The sequence below is a fragment of the Mirounga leonina genome, unplaced genomic scaffold (assembly GCF_011800145.1).
Source record: "Mirounga leonina isolate KUSES-001 unplaced genomic scaffold, KU_Mleo_1.0 Mir_168, whole genome shotgun sequence".
Lineage (NCBI taxonomy): Eukaryota > Metazoa > Chordata > Mammalia > Carnivora > Phocidae > Mirounga > Mirounga leonina.
Window position 1 is genome coordinate 13177025 of NW_023270426.1, and position 15402 is coordinate 13192426.

At 40.6% G+C, this 15402-nt stretch overlaps 1 protein-coding gene across 1 annotated transcript in view; it reads left to right on the forward strand.

The window, feature by feature from the left end:
- Positions 1-15402, forward strand: part of CCDC192 (coiled-coil domain containing 192) — a 208077-nt gene that overhangs the window by 146454 nt on the left and 46221 nt on the right. The gene's annotated exons all lie outside the window — the stretch shown is intronic.

Sequence of the window (15402 nt, forward strand, 5' to 3'; positions counted from 1 at the left end):
AGCGTCTGCCTTCGGCTCGGGTCATGATCCCAGGTCCTGGGATCGAGCCCCACATCGGGCTCCCTGCTCCACGGGGAGCCTGCTTCTCCCTCTCCCACTCCCCCTGCTTGTGTTCCCTCTCTCGCTGTCTCTCTCTCTGTCAAATAAATAAATAAAATCTTAAAAAAAATAATAATAAAAATAAATAAATAAATAAATAAATAAATAAAAAGGGAAGATACGAGTTAACATTTAATACTACATGCCAGGCATTTGGCTAAGCACTTCACATGTATTTAAGTCTCAGAATAACCTCTGAAGTAAGTAACTTTATGGATTCCAGAAGAATAAGCGGAGGCTCGGGACGTCGATTGCTTTGCCCCAGGCTAGACAAGTGTGAGCAACACCCGGGCAGGGAGCCTCCTGCCGGCCGCTCCCCCTACCCAGCGCGCCTGCGCACCTCGGACGTGGAAGGCTCTTCGGTCTCCGCTCTGCGCAGCGACATCCAGCCTCGGTCCGCCTGGTGGATCTCTTGGAAGCCCGTGGTCCCCCGATAAAGTCTTCCTCTCATGTGCGGCGCTCCTGTAAAGCCAGAGACAGGCCATTATTCCTACTCTGGCTTCCTTTATTACGCATAAATAATTCTGGAAAAAGAGGAGGACCGTGGAAATAAATGGAGGAGGGCAAAGTAGGTGATGTTGGTGGCTTCGGAAAGGGAGACACGTCCAGCATCCTGGCCACTTGGTGGACCTTTAAAATGAGTTTGGTATAGGTGCCTGGGTGGCTCAGTTGGTTAAGCGACTGCCTTCGGCTCAGGTCATGATCCTGGAGTCCCGGGATCGAGTCCCGCAGGGGGTCTGCTTCTCCCTCTGACCCTACCCCCTCTCATGCTCTATCTCAGTCTTTCTCTCAAATAAATAAATAAAATCTTAAAAAAAAAAAAAAAAGGGTGCCTGGGTGGCTCAGTTGGTTAAGCAACTGCCTTTGGCTCAGGTCATGATCCTGGAGTCCCGGGATCGAGTCCCGCGTCGGACTCCCTGCTCGGCAGGGAGCCTGCTTCTCCTTCTGACCCTCCCCCTTCTCATGTGCTCTCTCTCTCTCATTCTCTCTCAAATAAATAAATAAAAATCTTTTAAAATGAGTTTGGTTGGGCGCCTGGGTGGCTCAGTTGGTTGAGCGACTGCCTTCGGCTCAGGTCATGATCCTGGAGTCCCAGGATCGAGTCCCGCATCGGGCTCCCTGCTCGGCGGGGAGTCTGCTTCTCCCTCTGACCCTCTTCCCTCTCATGTGCTCTCTCTCATTCTCTCTCTCTCAAATAAATAAATAAAATCTTTAAAAAAAAAATGAGTTTGGTTTTAATGTTCTATTCTTAACAGCACTTTCCCGGGGTTGAAATGGCATTCAACACAGTCATCTTGAAACACGTGCTGAAGGTCAATTTGCTTTTCTCTTCCCGCAGAACATAATGATAGCTTATGAATTTGCTTTTACCGCCATGAAAACTTAGAGAATAAAATCCATTCCAAGAATGTTATCCACTTAAAGGTCTTTATTCTAGGGCATCATAGTCAGATTTCAAGTTAGTTGCATCACAAGAAGCTGATAATGATTGTACATCACGTTGGAGAAAGTTCTCCAGTTCGCCTGAGAGAAGCTTTCAACTTCTCAACTATATTTTGAATCCAGTGAAAAAAGATCTTATTGCAAGGTTTATAATTGTAATTGTTGACAAATATATCATTTGCTGTCTAATAACAATTTTGTCCCTTTGATATTTTAGTAGGTCAAAATTAAAATCACACTGAGGTACCAGGACTCCAGTGGTTGGGGGGAGGGTAGAAAACATGAAATCCCACCTTTGCCCATTTTCTCTCTGTATTTCTGTTTAGGAAAAAAAAAAAAAGGTACCTGTACAGGAAAAAAACACAAAACCCTAATGTATTATGAACAGATATAACTTTAAATAAGGATAGGTATTCAAGGTCAATTATGGATGAAAACAGTGACTCTTTCTGGACCTATATGTTGCTTCTCTTATTTGGTGGAAAAACTGAGTCAGTGGACTGACTTAAACCAAATATTTGCACTTTATTGCTCTCCCATTGCTCCCAGGCTCCTCAACCCGAATTCAGTAGCCCAAGAGAATGTCAAAGCACTTGGCTCCAGAGTCATATTAGCTTTCATTCTCAGAGACTTTGGTCACCTTGTCCTACCCTCAATACACTTGAAAGTAGAGTCTGCAAAGATGTTGGTAACTTTAACACACAATGGCCTCCATTTAGCCACACAACAATTAGAATTGACCCACCTCCCACACACATTCCTAGACCAGAACAACACCCCTCCCCTAGTTATCTTGTGTCCTTTTATAAAATGTTTGTTTTCAGTTCTCAGACCTCTGTTTGCAAATGACAGATGTCCCAGTCATACATAACAGCTTAAGGAGAAAGGGTAATTTACTGGCACAAGTGTAAACAAACTAAGAAAGGGCATGCCATTAGCCATATATTCCAATGGATACAGAGTCTCAGATACCATCAGAACACTCTTTGTCTCTCAACTCTGCTTCTCTCTTCATTGAGACTTCATTCTCTCAAGCAGGATGTCAGAAGAGACATGGCCATAAGCAACTATGGACTCTTCTCATCTTTCCTCCAGAGAGAAAAGAAAGCATTTTTCCACCAACTCCAGTTAGAACAAGTACAATAAAGCACTCTGTCCTGGCTTAGGTTGGGTACCCATGCGGGGACATGAACCAGTCTGTGGCCAGGGGTGGAGAACTATGGTTGGACAAGCTTAAGTCACGCACCTGCCACTGGGTGGCAGGGTAGAGGGAAATCAGGATGGAAAAGAAGAATGTTCTGGGGGCGCCTGGGTGGCTCAGTCGTTTGGCGTCTGCCTTCGGCTTGGGCCCTGATCCCAGGGTCCTGGGATCGAGCCCCGCATCGGGCTCCCTGCTCCACAGGGGGCCTGCTTCTCCCTCTCCCACTCCCCCTGCTTGTGTTCCCTCTCTCACTATCTCTCTCTCTGTCAAATAAATAAATAAAATCTTAAAAAAATTTTTTTTTTTTTTTTTCTGACTGGCAGCTCCCACCAGAAGCACAGGGCTGGATTTGGAGAGAAGCACTTCCTTAAAGGAAGAGATAACCCATTACTAGAACGAAAGAGTGAGGGACAAAACCAACATGTCCAAAATACTCTCAACTAGCAGTCAAGTTAAAATATAATGTAATGCTTAATGAGTCACCCATCCATGAGTATTTGCACTTTTTAAATAGATTCTTCTTGGTGAACAAAAGACCTTCAGTATCCAAGAAATAAATGTCCAATGATATAATTTCAGACCCCATAAAAATGGAGAGTGAACCACTTTGGGAAAGGAATCCCCTTCCAGCCCCCATCAAGTGACATCATGGTTGCCGACTCTGAAGGCCGGCTTTATTGTAACAACTGAAATTGCAAGAGGGCAAAAAAAGTTTTTGTTCTAAATGACATGTTACCTGGATTAACATAAAGCTACTTCTCTGTTATAGTTACAGATTGATGCCTATAGTTCTAACAAGCAGATCAAGATATTTCCAAATAAATTAGAATATTTTTTACCCAAATGTGCATTTTTTTTCCCTGGTTTGGTTCATTTTCTAAGTCAGTCTATATATATTAGGTTGCCATTCAACTCTTCTAATCAGAGGAATGTTCCAGAATATTGGGAATACCTTTAAGCATAGTCACATTTTGATGAAACAGTGAGCTACCAAACTTTCTTTTTACATAAACACAGTAAACTACTTCACTGGCTATGTACTTAAATTACCTCCAAGGAAATAAATAGTTTAGTCAATGGAAAGTTCAACTGAAAAGAAAAACACCTTTATTATAAAACTGGCACAGCAGGAAACTTACAGCTTGAGTGTTGTTTGTTGATTTTGCTTTTTGTGCAAATAATCACAGCCCAAGGCAGATTCCTTCCGTCATTTCCACAGCCTGCACCTGAAATGCTTACGGCTTTATTTACTAGCATAATTGAGTGAAATGCCTATTGTACCCCTTCAGAGTCACCTTTTGGTAAACCTTAGTATGCTGGAACCTAAGGTTAACTTTCAAAAACTATCTTTGCTTCTTTTGACTTAAGAGGACGAAGTTACTTTGCAAAAGACATTCGTGACTAAGTCTTGTTGGTACATGAGCATTAGGTCACTTGCTATGATGAAAGCTCCTATCTTTGACCAGAACATCAGGGATCTGGTTCATAGATTTCAAGCCGGTGTACGATGCACTCTTCTGGATTTTTTTTTTCCTTTCAATTCTTTTCTCCTAATATGCACAGCTATTTTACCAAGTAAGGTATTTAGCCCCCACATGCAAGTTCCCACTGCCCCGGGAACAGCCATATCAGCCCTAAGTCATCTCTTGGTTTTAATCCTGTTAAAAAGATACTCCCAGTTAGTGCAGATACATCCCAGGGCAAGCTTATCCAGGACTCAGTGCCTGAATAGAGCCAACCATTCTTTTCAGTGAGGCATGGACAAGGATTGACACTTCAGTGATTTTCAGGGGCACAAGATGGTTTTTAAACACTATTGATTTTAAGAATTAGACTATTGATGTTTTATATTGTTAAAAAAAAGTCAGGAGATTTATCTCTTTGTCAACATCCCAGAGCCAACTGTGCTTAATATTTTCAAGAGTATCTTGTATCAGGATGTCCACCCCAGGGACTCAGCCCTCTTATTCGCTCTCTGCCTACAAACTTCCCCAGGATCAAAGCTCCTATTGCAACTAGGTGTTAAAAAAAAAACTGGGATTTGAGGGTGATAAGAACATTCTGGAATTAAACAGTGATAGTGGTTGCACAACACTGTTAATATAGGAAAATGAATGAATTGCACACTTTAATTGTACACATGGTGTATTGTATGTTATGTGAATTTTATCTCAACTGGGGGAAAAAATGCTCCTCACTAGGATGTAATGACTAACACCCTGTCAAGTTTAAGTGTATTTTATTATTTATTTATTTATTTATTTGACAGAGAGACAGAGAGCACAAGTAGGCAGAGCAGCAGGCAAAGGGAGAGGGAGAAGCAGGCTCCCGCTGAGCGGGGAGCCCGATGCGGGACTCGATCCCAGGACCCTGGGATCATGACCTGAACCAAAGGCAGATGCTTAACCGACTGAGCCACCCAGGTGACCCAAGTTTAAGTGCCTTTTAATGTGAGTGCTTTGGGCCCAAGTAAAATCTTGACTTGGTAGAATTCCAAGCATTTAGAGAGAGGTCATACTCTGATTTACTGGAGTAAGGCCAATCTTGTGTAGTTGTTCATTTGTGTCTAGGTTTTTTCAACAATGCCATCCTTTGGCATTGTTTTTCTCTCAGCCTAGCTCTTTGAGAGGCTGTTCTTCCTCAGATGAAGAACCAATAACTTGTTCAATAGTTCTACATGCAACCCTTCTTTCACCACTGAACACAGATATTTATCTTACCAGAGTTCTCAAAGAAAGTAACAAGGAAGGTCCTGAGATCTCACTGTTTCAAATGCTGGGACCTTGCCAAAATGCACTGTTTGCCACCCATTTCATCAGGCTTCATGGGCTTTGGTCTGATGGTTGGTCAAAGTGTAAACAGACAGCCTTCCTACCACTGCCAAGGGTGTGACTGCCTTGGACAGAAGGTGACAAGAACTTAGGAAAACAGAAAGTGGAGATTTCCCGCCCCCACCAGACATACATATTATTATCCCAACACCTGTAGAAAGGGGTTTCCTTTTAAGCCCTCCCGTTGAATCCTCAAAAACAGAAGCTATTGCAAGGTGGGATATTTTACATATAGACCAATAAACACCAGTAATTAACAGCAGGGACAATCACAGAGCGTGGGAGTGGTAACTTCAGGATGTGCTAAGTATAAGAAGTTCCTGAGGAGTTTCAATATTTACCTCATAGAAATAGCTTATATTTATCTTTATAATCTCTAGGTCTCATTCAGAGATTTCCTGTCAGTTTGTCTCTTCTTTAGTCCACCAAAGTCTTTCTGAAATAGAGCAGCTTCCTGAAATAGAACCCCATGGTCAAGGGATTTCAGAAGTTTCCTTCAAGGATAAGCAACTGCTCCAGGAGTCCCTGGAAAGCTTAGGGATGTTATTTCATGAAGACCCCAAGAAATGTTACTTATTCACTATGTGCAAATTTAGGGTGGTTCTAATTCTCAAAAGGACATTCTGGAAACTTCTAGGCCTGAAAATCACTCATGGGAAAACTAGGTGTTGCTCAGGACTTTGTGGGTTGCCAGTGACAAAAACCAAAATGAAACTAGGTTTAAGTAAAAAGAAGGAAGAAGGCTGAAACACAGGGTTCCTGGATGGCTCATTTGGCTCCTCTTTGCTACTGGCGCTATTTGAGTGACTGCAGGTGTCGATCAGGAAGGATGGCCTGGCTGCCCTGGTCTACAGTGAACATCTGCTTCTGCCTGCTCAGAACCACTTCCCTCTTTCTTCCGTAGCAGAAGCATGATCTTCTGTGGGGGAAGTGTTCCTCTCCCATTCTCTGAAGTCCTATGGGATTGTTCATCACAATGTCCCTTCCCCCTTCACCCAAAGGAAGCCTTGTGACCAGCTCTCTTACGCTCTTCCTAATTAACACTTTTTTTTTCTTTAAGTAGTCAGCATTGGCTTATACTACTTGCAACCAGAGAACTTTAATTTATACCCAACTCCAGGGAACAGAACTTCTTTCTCACAGTATTTATTCAGGATCTCACAGAAGGAATTTGACTGACCCTATTTGTATCACATTCTAACCCATGGATCAATTGCTGTGGCCAAGGCTGTGGGATGTTATCATGGACCATACCTGGGTCATGTGCCAGAGGTCAAGGGCTAGGAAATGTTATCAGGAAAAGAAGAAAATGGAGAAGCTTTCTGGACAGAAGACAAAAAGTATCTCTCACTGTCCTCTTTAATCTACTTTAGTTAAAACTTATAAATCTGGAGAATATACCCATGAGTTGAAGATCAGTTGTATCTTGTCAGGAAAGCACAAAATTTATCTACTTTCAATTTCAAAGTGCACATTTAGGCCCTCCCTTTGCAAAAGGCCTGGAAATCTATTTATTTTATAATTAACAAAGGGTAAGAAGATCCATTCTGAAAGTTTTGGTAGGGGTCCAAAATTTGGACGTTTGCTAGCTATACCAGCTGTGGGAATTCAATGATCTCAAGGTCTCCTCCCTCCTTTGTTTGTAAGACTAATTTTGGAATTATACTATTATCAGGAAATGGTGTCCCTTCCTTCTGTCCATCCCTTAGGAATTTTTTTTTTTTTAAGTCTCCTGGCTTCTGGATCCAGAGAAATTGGATAAAAGGGCAAGCCACCAGCTATTATCAAACAAGACATGTGGGAATTGGAGTTTGATCAATTTCGAAGGTTTCCTACTTAACTTAACCATGGAGACTGCTATGATCACCAGAAGAGCATGTGTTGTTTGGCAATGCTGTTAAACAACCCGGCTTAGAGCTGAGAAGGCAGGTAATTTGCAGAGAAATAGTCGAACACTCCTTTGTCAAACATCAGCAGACGGACATTTGTCAACATAAGATGAACTGGAGAATGTGGGGTTGCAAACAGTTGTCAGCCAGCTGGAACACCAGTGTAGCTTTTCCTGGTACAAACATCTTGGCGCCCAAGTAGAAAAAGTGAATGTTGTTCTCTCCTGCATTCCCCAGAAACCTCAATATGATTTCATTTAATGACTCAGTGTTTCCTGATAGGAGGTTGAAGCAGAGAATAGCTATGTTGGTCATATGAATAAATTTGGAGGAATGAGTGGATACTTTTGGGGGGGCTTGAGCTCATCAAATTGAGAAAGGATACACAGAACAAGATTCCACTGGACAAGTGAGTGCCTTTTGTTTGAAGGCACAGGATTTATTTCTGGTAGTAGGATACTGTTAGATATATACTCTTGTACATATATTAGATATATTAGATATATACTCTTATACATATATATATATGTAGACCCCTATGTGCATTGTGGTGGTCTATAAGAATATTTGTTTTTAAAGATACACTGCCTTGGACCAGATTATCCTACTATGCTTCTACACTTCTCAATCAAATAAGGCCACAATTTGATGTTGGACAAAAAACATGTAACTAAGAAGAAATCAAGAGTGAATGTAAGAAGAACGGCATTATTCCTGATTTGTTTAATATGCAATTGGATCCAGGAGAAACTGGCATAATAATTGGTGCCTGTAAGATCTGAAAACGTTCTTGCTCTTCTATAGACGCTTTCCTTAATCCCAGAAATTATAGCTGAGAATGTTGCTCAGCTTTTCCAATAAGACCTGGAAGTCTTGCCACGCCAAACTGTCATCTAGACCTAGGTCCACTGTTAGAATATCTGCTCCACAAAGATGGTCTAGACATGGTCCAAGGGCTCATTTTTTCAATGGCTACCCCTAGGGAATAAGGAAAGAGCTCTGTTCCCATTCCAGGGGATTTTGACTAGAACTTGGCAAATGAGGGTGGGAAGAGCCCTCAGTCACAAACTGATCTTGAATTCTTATAAATTGATCAATTATAGTTCCAAAAGGTGACATTTCTGAGACCAAGGAATTAAAGGATACAAGACAGATGGTAGAGAGGTACATGTATGTTTCATGAATGGACAAAAGCAAGAATTATAAATTATGAGTCCTCAAAGGCAGAAAAAGCACTTAAAAGATTCAGGTCAATAGGATAAAACTTTCTTAGTTGTATAGAATCCCTAACATTACATTCACTCTTATATTCCTAAATTTATAAGGTAATAGGTAATAAAACTTTTATCATACTGAGCTATGTATTATAAGAGGATTTGACTTCAAGTAAAAGTCTCATCTTCTAAGCTGATCCCAAGAGGTTAACAACCTATTTGACAAAGAGTCCCTTCCAGTCCCTTTATCCCAGCTCACCAGAGAGACACTTTTGATGACATTTTAGGGTAAATAGGTCTTTCTAACTCTGGATGAGTGCCAAAATGTCCCGTCTTATCCCAGGTTGCTAAGTAAATTTCTGATAAAAGGTAGTTAATTTTCAACATGCTTTTATTTTATTTTTGGCCAGGTATGCCACAACCAGATGCTATTCATTTTCATTTAAAGTTACATATAATGTTAATCCATATATAAATTTTGTTTACCCTCTTTCAAAGATTACCTGGAGTTTTAAAAGGAGAACTCTTTTAAAATATACTTTTCATTTCAAAGTTTTAATATCTCACATATCTAGAGAAATCATATTACTAGAACTAAAAACCAAGATACTGACTGACATAAGATCTAGCATATAAATTTATATTCATACTCAAAACTATTTGAAACGAGGGGGCTCCTGGGTGGCTCAGTCCATTAAGTGTCTGTCTGCAGCTCAGGTCATGATCCTGGGGTCCTGGGATCGCCCCCTCTCCACTCCCCCACCCCCCCCACCCCCCGGCATCGCTCAGCAGGGAGTCTGCTTGTCCCTCTCCCTCTGCCCTGCCCTCCCCCATTCATGCTCCTGTGCTCTCTCGCTCTCTCTCTCAAATAAATAAGTAAAATCTTAAAAAAAAAAAAAACTATTTGAAATCAGGACTGTGCTACAGAATCCCATATATATTATCATTAAGAGTTTAAAAAGGATTTCATGAGATAGTGGAAATGCCACATTTATCTAATTGATTTTACTTGTGGACCTTAGCAGCTAAGAGTCCTGGGGTCTTAGAAGAGAAAGTTAGTGGAATGTAATTAACACCACAAATCCAGGAGAATGTCAGGAGACATTGAGGGAAACACAGAGCTGCCTACTCTGAACGTGAGACTTAGGGCTTATCTTTCATTAATTATCTCATAAGAAAATATTAGAATCAGGCCTTATATAATCCATCTGTCTTAATGCTATAAACATTTCCAGATGCAAGTGGGGCTGATCTTTTCTTTTTCATAATCATAACTTTTCCATATAAGTCCCAAGAGTCAGTAATTGAATTTGAGAAAAGATGTCCTTCTTTTGAAGTTGCTTTTGATCTAAAGCCAAAGGGAAGTAATTTATTTAGCAGAAGTTGTGGGTTCTAAACAACGATGTATATGTGGGAATATTGGCAAGTGAAATAAAGTACCTTAATTTATTTGTCAATAAAGCAGTACCAAGATGCTAAGAATTCAGTTCAGAATAAATTCTTAAGGAAATGGAAACTGGTTTGAGGTTTTCTTTTTTCCTTCCCCATGAGCACATGTTGATGAACACTCTTACTTATGTTATATAAATAACAGTCCTTTGAAAACATTCCCAAAGAAAAGTGATAGACCTCGTCTTTTATTGCCTCAATTACATCAACTTTCCTTTGGGTTAATTCAAAGTAATAAATAAATACTCTTACCCTTTCTTAATGACTGGTTTTATAAGTATATTTCTATTTTGGTGAAATTTTATTTCTATTATTCCTGGAGTTATTACATGCATCCATTATATTAAACACTATTTGGTGCTTACGAAAGTTAAGCAAGAGTTAAAAAAAAAATCTTGATTGAACTTCAAATCACAGGAGTGGAAAAAACCTAATAAAAAGATTACACCAGAGAAATAAAATCTACATGAAATGAGCAAAATTCAAAGCTAATTGAAATACGACAGCCATATGCAACTTCTAGGAATTTTCCCCCAAAGTACCATTCGGCTTGGTACCTAAAGGCTTTGCATTAGCCACTTCCTCTTTCTAAGATGCCATAACCTTTTATCTCAATCCCTACACTTGCCCCCTTTTGTCTTCTGATCCTTCTTCAGAATCGCTTTCCCAACTATTTCCACCACCACTACCATCTCCCCACCCACTCCCTGGCCTTCCCATTGAGTTATGTAACCAATAAATCTTGTGTGCACAAACAATGAATCATGGAACACTTCATCTAAAACTAATGATGTAATGTATGGGGATTAACATAAGAATAAAAAAAAAAAATCTTGTGTGCACCCAAGTCATAACATCTATTACAAGTATCTCTTCGCTTATTCTTTCTTTTATTACCAATAGACTGGGGGTTTCTTAAAGAGAAACGAGAGATGGTGTCTTATTTTTCTTTGTATCTACAGCCTAGCACAGTGCCTGATGCTTGATGGTCATGAAATATTGGATGGATGGATACTGAATAAAACTTAATGGGTCCTGGTGTTCTATTGCTTAATATGTTTATGAATTGCTAGGTGATGGAATGAGTTTGCTTATTAAATTAAAAATTCAAAACCAACCCACGTGGCAGATTTACCAGGGAACAAATTATATTTTCAGATTGCCAGTGATACCCATGGAGTTGCTACCACAGCTACCGGCTCCCAGGTTGAAGTAGATTATCAAATCCTGGGATTGATTTGAACTATTACTGATTCTGCTGCACTGTATCATAATAAGTTCATTCTGACCTATCTCCAGCTGTGTTATTTTGTGACTTTTCACTTTACTATTTCAACTATGACCAATGTCATGTACATATATTTAGATGGCTTAAAATCGGACACCATGGTCCAAGTCAGAGGTTTGTCATTACATTGGCCAATGCTGTAAAACTGAACTGACCATTAGTTCCAAAATCCTCTACATCTACTCTTAAAAGTGGGGGGTCTCCCTGCCCTACTTAGCACTTCAGACCAGTACCCAGCATTCTTGTGTTGGCCATAGCCTATGCCTTGAGCCACCCTGACCCTGCTCATCATGCATACCGCTTTCTGAACTCTTCCTGACATCCTCTGGCTTTATCACTGGTCAACAATTTTATGATGATTTATTTGGTTTCAATACTCCAGGTGACATCTTGCGTTCTCACTCTGACTGACCAATATATCCCTTGATGTATATCTGCTTCCAGACATTTATTTAGATAATATCCAGACAGATTCCAGACAGATATTTAGGTAATATCCTGCCTAATCCTAGCCCAGACGTTAGGATTCTCTCACCTGTGGCCTGATGCTCCCATCAAGTTGGTCCGGTTCCCATACATACCAAGATCTCTTAGAAATTTAACCTTCAGTGATCTGGTGCAAGTCAACTGCTGCTTCCTTTCATTTAAATCATGATTATCTAATCCCTGGTCCTTCACAAATGGTCTTGTTTGTTTCTTTTCTTCAACCACCTCAGCGCTTTACATTAAAGGAAGATAAATTATGCAGAAGTAGAGCTTGGGTAATATCATTTTCATAGTCAGAAATACTTCAATAGCTTCCCATTGCCTGTGAAATAAAATTCATTTTTTTAGCTGACATTCAGAGCCCTCCATAAACTGGGTTCACCTTATCTTCCTAGATTTATTTCTTAAAACTTCCTTTTACACACTCATATTCCATCTCTCCATCCCTTACCGGACAAAACCTCTGATGGAAGCCCTCTATCTCTGTTCTCTACTCCTGCCGACAAAGTAACAAAACCTGTCTGATTGGTTTTACTTTGCATGATTATAGACCTCAGATGAGCGTTTAACTTTGCCCAGCCAAACAGCTGAGATTTTTTTTCCAGGAGTCTGCTTTCTCACTCTCCAAGACAACTATTCTCTACCCTCTTATCTCTTCTCAAACTTCGCTCCCCTCCTCCACACTTACACCTAGCTGATGACCTCACCTATAAGTTACTGAGAATACACAGGCCATCAAACGGGGACTCTCTCATCTTTTCACTGCCAAATCTAAATTCTTGTTTCATTTTGTCACATGTGTTCTCCTGATTGCTTTTTGTTATCAGTGGAAAAAGTTCCTCCTCCCGTTCAAGGTTCTTTCCTCCTACTAGCGCTCCTGACCCCGTGGTTTTCACCTTCCTATGTATGTCACTTATTTACCCTACTTCACACTTGCATCACATACTCCTCTTTTCCAGCTCATTCCTATAGGAACGTGTTGGTATCTCATATCTCTGCAAAAACTGTCTCTGATTTCTCATCACTCAGTACGTTTTTCCCATTCTTATTCTAAGATAAACAACTCCACACAGTCTTCACTTCCTCACATCCTTCCAATTTGCTGTTTAATCCACCAGTCTTAATCTCTCCACCCCATTTAGATGATGGCATTCCACTGAAAGTGCTCTAATCAAGGTTCCCGACAATCTTCATGATGCCATACCCAGGATAAACCTTGCTATGTTCACCTTACTTGAATTTATAGTGTTGTACAATACAAATGACCACCCCTTTCCTCTTGACACACGTCCATTCTTGGCCTATGTCAAACCACAGAGTCCTGGTTTGTCTTCTTCCTTATTAGTTACTTCTTTGTCTAATTTGTTGAATTCTACTTTATAGTATTGCTAAAGATCTTCAAGACCTAGTTCAAGGCCCCTTCTTCCTCTGAATCTTCAATTTTTCCCTGAATTATTTTGTTCATTCCCATGACCTTAAATATCACTGATAGCCTAATAATTCTTAGATTTGTAACTCGGGTTCTCTTTCACTCTTTGACTCCAGATTCAGATGCTTGCAGGTGACCTTTATATTTCCTCTTGTTTATCTAACCTTCCAACTTAACTTTGCTTCAAACATGGCCTTTCCCTATCTTCTCCCATACTAGGCAATGCCATCACAACCTACCCAATTGCTCAATCAAAATACATTGGCAAGAAGAAAAGCTACGGATTGAGATCATTGCAATAAATAAGTGGAACTCTATGATATAAAGTAAAGGTTGGAATAGAAGGGAAGAAGACGTTGATGAGGTAGGTCAGCAAAAAACTGTTTAAGAAGGAGAGGACATTTCAACTGAAACATGAATTATAAGAGAAAGTCAAGCAAGCAGAGAGGCAGAAGAAAACACATTCCAAAAGGAAATCACAAGGTTTTCTTTCTTTCTTCTTTTATTATTATGTTCAATTAGCCAAGATATAGTACATCATTAGTTTTTGATGTAGTGTTCAACAATTCATTAGTTGTGTATAACACCCAGTGCCCATCACCACCCATGTCCTCCTTAATACCCATCACCTGGTTACCCCATCCCCCCCAACCCCTCTTTTCTGTAACCCTCGGTTTGCTTCCTGGAGTCCAGAGTCTCTCATAGTTTTTCTCCCTCTCTGATTTCTTCCCATTCAGTTTTCCCTCCCTTCCCCTGCAGTCCTCTGCACTATTCCTTATGTTCCTCATATGAGTGAAATCATATGATAATTGTCTTTTTCTGCTTGACTTAGCCTAATCCCCTCCAGTTCCATCCATGTTGCTGCAAATGGTGGGTATTTGCAAATGGTGGGCTTTTAGCAGAATATCATTATTAGGAATGGGAATAAAAAATGTTATGTCAGGGCACCTGGGTGGCTCAGTCAGTTAAGCATCCAGCTCTTGATTTCTTCTCAGGTCATGATCTCATGGTCTTGAGATCAGTCCAGTGTCAGGCTCTGTGCTGAGTGTGGAGCCTGCTTAGGATTCTCTCTCTCCCTTTCCCTCTACCCCTCCACCCCCCACTTGCGCACACGCACACTCTCTAAAAAAAAAAAAAAAAAAAAAAAAGTGTTATGCTAATTACTAAGTGTAAAACAAGCCAAGTGGCTATGAAGAATGGGTTTCAAAAATTATTTGAAGACGTTTAAGTTCTTTTTTTCCAAAGATTGATTTATTTTAGAGAGAGAGAGAGCACACAAAGGGCGAGGGAGAGAATCTCAGGCAGACTCCCCTCTGAGTGCAGAGCCCGACCCCAAGAACCCAAGATCATGACCTGAGCCGAAACCAAGAAGTTTCGGACACTTAATGGACTGAGCCACCCAGGTGCCCAACTTAAGTTCTTTTTTTTTTTTTTTTAAGATTTTGTTTATTTATTTGAGAGAGAGAATGAGGTAGAGAGAAAGAGCACATGAGAGGGGGGGAGGGTCAGGAGGGTCAGAGGGAGAAGCAGACTCCCTGCCGAGCAGGGAGCCCTATGCGGGACTCGATCCCGGGACTCCAGGATCATGACCTGAGCCGAAGGCAGTGGCTCAACCAACTGAGCCACCCAGGCGCCCCCAACTTAAGTTCTTTATTATCAGAATTAAGTTGTACAATTATCTGATGTCATTACAGTTTTGGAGCAGTGGAGAAAGCCCCCAAGTTACAAAGTAAACATCATAGAACCTTGTTATCTCAAGAGAAAAGGTAGACAATCCTGAGATAATTAAGGGGCTGTGTTTTGCTCTTGTCATTGTTTAGTTTTGTTACCATGTAAATCTAATCATCAGAAAGATCAAGTCCTGGATGGACTGAGCAGTAGAGAAAATACAGATGTAGTCATTTCTAATTTATATCAAAATTGGTTTAGTATCTAAGTTTCTCACCTTAGTTGAGAAGCAGCTTAGATTTCCAAATGCCTTAGAATAATCTATGTGGGGGCGCCTGGGTGGCTCAGTCGTTAAGCGACTGCCTTCAGCTCAGGTCATGATCCCAGGGTCCTGGGATCAAGCCC